At 36.2% G+C, this 4,623-nt stretch overlaps 1 long non-coding RNA gene across 1 annotated transcript; it reads left to right on the top strand.

The window, feature by feature from the left end:
* The first annotated feature begins 521 nt into the window (after window positions 1-521).
* On the top strand, window positions 522-4,623 carry LOC149037576 (uncharacterized). The gene is made up of 3 exons (XR_016180821.1): window positions 522-1,699; window positions 2,349-2,820; window positions 3,967-4,623. It is a non-coding gene; the product is annotated as an uncharacterized LOC149037576 (long non-coding RNA).

Genomic DNA, 4,623 nt, shown 5'->3' with positions numbered 1-4,623 from the left:
CTAAAGATAAAGTATGAAAATGTTCAGGATGGATGTGATTATATTGACTTTCTCAATGCCATAGTTTCCAGATCATAGTTTAGAGTTAGTTGAGAGACAGGCTACCCTATCCAAGGCAGGCTAGAAAGAGAATCAAGAGTTGTGGCAACCTTCATCTCACAAGAGAGGAGCTTTCAGAGTGGAAGAAAAGTTATAATGATCTAGAAGCAGAAAAGCAAAAGTTGATATTTGAAATGAGGGATTTGTAAAGAAATAGAGAGGAAGAAAGGACTCTGCAAAATGAACAAAACCCAACTTATTTCTCTCCTTCTCTAACAACAGGGGAGGCATTGCTGCACAACCTCTATTTCGCTTGACTTATATATCTCTTTAACTTGTATTCACTTGAAATTCTGCCACCTTTCAAAAAGCAGAAAACCAGGGGAAATAAATATCAATCAAAATGGAAACTTAAAAGCACCTCAAAGCACATTCAGTTTCATATAAAAACATAATTTAATGTTATTGATGACAAACATGTTGTACTATGTCTTAAATACATCCAAATGTAAAAGCTGTTTATCCTTCTTTAAAAGTATTTCTATCAACCAAATATCAATGCCTTGTTGGTGTTACAAAAATTATTAATTAGCTAAAAGTTAAGTTGGTAGATATTCTTCACTGCATGCTTTGGTATTAATTGTGAGAGATACCATCTCAAGGGGCTTTTTTGGTGCTCGAAGAAGTTTCCCTGCCTGCACAACGAAATGCTTTGGTGAGTTTCCAAGGTAAGCTTTCATCTTTAAAGGAAAATCATCAGCCTTTTCCTGGCCATTGTAGTGTGACCTTCAAGAACGTTCTAGAAGTAGCTGTGTCATGCTGAGTCATCCCTGAATCAATACATAAGTAGAATCTATTGTAATGTTACGGAACGTTCTAGATCCTCAACCGTACCTATAAAAGCCGAGCTTGTAACTAGATGTAGCGAGTAGTTTAGTTGCTGGTATAGCCCGCCAGATATCAATAAAGGTGTATGCTGCAGAAAACAAGACGTCCACGCTTCAGCCATGAGAGTCCAAATATATACCACCAATGATAGGGCAGAGACAACTTGTTAAAATCCTTTCAGCTGAGCATGGTGTATTGAGAGTCTCTTGATGATATTCCTTTGTAGTTAAAAAATATCGATAGACATCATGCTCTATGTTAACTGTGTAAGTGTGTTGCACTTTGACAGCATTTTATTATAAAGGTGACTTGACTGCCAGATAAAAACTCTTAGATGCTGAAGCAATTCCACTTTCTGAGGGCTGTGGAGGCTTTTTATAAAGTCTAAAAGAGATTCAGAAAACAGATTTACTAGGACAAAAACAAATCGTTTAAAAAAATCTTAACAAATGGGTTATAAATTTTTCAGCTTATGTTAATTATTCTTATAATAAAAACAAGGTATTTTAAATATTGGAAGTCAACTGAAAAGCCTGTCTTGTTCTAAAAGCACTATATTTACTTCAACTTTTTTAAGCTTTCTTTACATTTGGCATGAACTGAAAAATTATGTTGTTGCTCTTTAGATAGATGGAGGGCAGGTTCCCAGGTACATGATGACATGGGCCATCCTTTCCACTTGATAAGGTACTCTGTCTCCTTTGAGAAAATAAATAAGAAGTGAAACGGTCGGCTGAAGACAAGCCTTGGAATAGCAGCTTTTAAAGAGGCAGTAAGTATTTACTTTGCCGCTTTTCCTCTCCGAAAGCAGTCTTTCAGTCAGAAACATTTTTACTTATCATAGGCTTTACAGACGCCTTGTAGTAGGAGTAGTTTATCGTTCTTGTTCAGAAACTGTTTGATGTTATTATTTTAGAAAATCAGGCTGAGTTTTTTTGTGAGTGGACGCAATAGTCTCCACTATTGTTATGACGTTTCTTTACCTCTATTGAGGAATGTTGTGTTGTGATTGAAAAGAACATCGACAAAAAGCTTGCAAATAGAATTAGTTACCAAATACGATATAAACGATGCTCAAAAGGAAAGTTTGGTAGGGGAGTCCAAACCTGCGAAGGGGGGGTCCATATCCGTCAGCGGATATGGACTGGGGGGGGGTCCAAATCCGCGAAGGCTACAAATCCACTGTGACACCAGCGCAAAATGTCCGTGATTTCTGGTAATGACCTCTGTTAGCTTTAGAAGTTCCGTCAGTCGTGTTGGATGAGGCGGCCAATTTGGTCTTATTAGTCGAGGTAATCTGGTCAAATGGCTAATTTGGCGGGAGAGGCAAGATAATGGTCGAACTAACTGCTGTCATCAACAGTGACCCTTGTGCATGTTATTGAGAGGAGCCATCGTGAATAATGTTTTTTTTTTCCCAGTCTGGTTGGGCTGATTTGTGGTGGTCGCCCAGTGCATTGATATGCAGCTGATTCTGTTGGATGTGGTCACCATGTTGTGCATCAAGTCCTACTTCTCTGGGAAAGTCAATATTTGGCCACACATTTGATAGGGTCTGGCGCTAGAATCTTCTGACAACAAAACCGAGCTGAATTTCATTTATTTTGCAAGTGTTTATTTGAAAGTCTGATATTAATTTTTTTTCTTAGATTTATACTCACAACCTTCTTTCAATAAGTTTTCAAACCTTATGTGTTCTGAATTATTGCAGCACTTCATGGTTATCATTTAATATTATTTTCATATCTGTAGTTTTTTTCTCTTGTTAAATTATTATTACCATTTCAGCTTGGGGTTGTGCGGAAATTTTACCAAATTTTGTTTCACTGTCATGAGTTCATTCATTTTGCAAGTGTTTCTTTTTTTCAGATTTATACTTACAACCTTTGAAAAGTAAGCATTCAACCTGTATCTGTTTTTAATTACTTCAGCATGTCATGGTTATCATTTTAGGATTATTTTCATGTCTATGTTCTTTCCTTATGTAACATACAATGTAACTCTTTTAATCTTATTGAATTTAAATGACAAACATTCTTAATTCTTTGTCAATATTGAACTGTTTTAACTTGTCCATTTCATTTCTTCTCTATCCTCGCCCTAAAGTAAAGTGAACTTAACCTGGTTTTGACAAAGTCTAAAAATTGAGGCATTCGAAGGCACAATATCTCCATTGAGCAACCAATTTTGATCAGAACTCCTGTATTGGCATTGAAAGCCACCGTGTAGCTTTCGATTACAGTAGGAAAATTTTAAGGCAACTGATTTCGTTATCAGTGCTGACATGAATTGCACATCTGAGCAAACACTTTTTGTCTGTTTGATCAAATTCTGCAACCCACAACTTTGTTTAATTAGCTTAAAATAACATGAAATATACAAGTATAATTAACACCTGAACGAGGAAAGAATATTTGAATAGCGCAGCTTGAGTTCTCAACGTAATAGTTGATAATAACCATTAATGAAGTACATAGTCCAACTCTTTAACAAAACCTAACACTCAATACATATTTGTGAGGTGCCTCAGTTCCAACAACATCCTTGGCATCTTTCTTCAGATAAGCCATCATGTCACAATGTACTAGATCCGATTTGCTTCTCACTTCGTTTCCTTTTTTGAAATGTTGTTGGAGCGGGATGAGAGTACTGGAATTGTACTATTTTACTTTTATAATTGATGTGGAAGAATTTTGAAAAGGCTGATTAGAAAAAGATTTAAGTAGACAAAGACTTAAGTAGACAAAGGAAGTAGATAGTAAGAGTTTTTATTGAAACAAACACAGTTTGAGGGTCTCAGTGGGGTGATGGCTTTTACGGCTATCGGATACAGTAAACCTCTTTTACGACTAACGATTAAAAAAACCAACGGCTAAAATTTATGGTTGTTTTACGGCTACCGGTTAACACTATTGGACCCTCAGATTTAAATTTGTGTAGAAAATTTTATTTGCCGCGAACAGTTGCGAACGCCAAAGTATTTTGCGCAGAGGAAAAGAAATATGGAAAAAGGGGGATTTGAAAACTAACAAAAAATAGGCCTGTATTTTTAGAAAGGAACTCACGATGGAGTCTTAGTTCAGAAGAAATGTTGTCCAAGCAAGAAACCTAAAGACGATTCCGTGGGATACGTTGGCAACTGAGCGTAGCATTGGAAGGGATTGTGCAGCAACAGTGCATTCAGTTCTGTTGTTCTGTTGTGTGTCGTTGACAAGTACTATTTCAAATTGTTCCAGTAAAGTTTAAACGTCATTATGTGTTATGTGAAGACCATAGAGCGATGTTAATTTCAAAATAAACTTTACGCAAAGTAGGAAGTAAATCGGTAGATTTTATGTAATGTTTAAAAAACGAGCAGGAGTGTTTTATCGGGTTTAAAACCACGAGGCGTAGCCGAGTGGTTTTTGACCCGATAAAACACGTGCTGCGAGTTTTTTGAACGGCTTCAAAAACATTCTTGGAAAAGCGTGTGTCAAGAGAGTTCATAACAATTATGCTTTTGTGAACGTTAGAAATTAGCATACGATGATGATGTATTGTCTAATATGCCTTTACCAGATTACTGTACTAATGGAATAGAGAATTTTTCCAGATGTGTATTTCACAACTGTACTATTAATTTGGTGCAAAAGTAAATTTACTGTGTGAAATTTGTTGAAAGAGCATTAAATATGTTCCCACCATTTGTTGTGTCAG

The sequence above is a fragment of the Pocillopora damicornis genome, chromosome 11 (assembly GCF_964200805.1).
Source record: "Pocillopora damicornis chromosome 11, jaPocDami1.2, whole genome shotgun sequence".
NCBI lineage: Eukaryota > Metazoa > Cnidaria > Anthozoa > Scleractinia > Pocilloporidae > Pocillopora > Pocillopora damicornis.
Note: the sequence above shows the minus strand (reverse complement) of the source record. Positions and strands in the feature narration are given on the sequence as shown.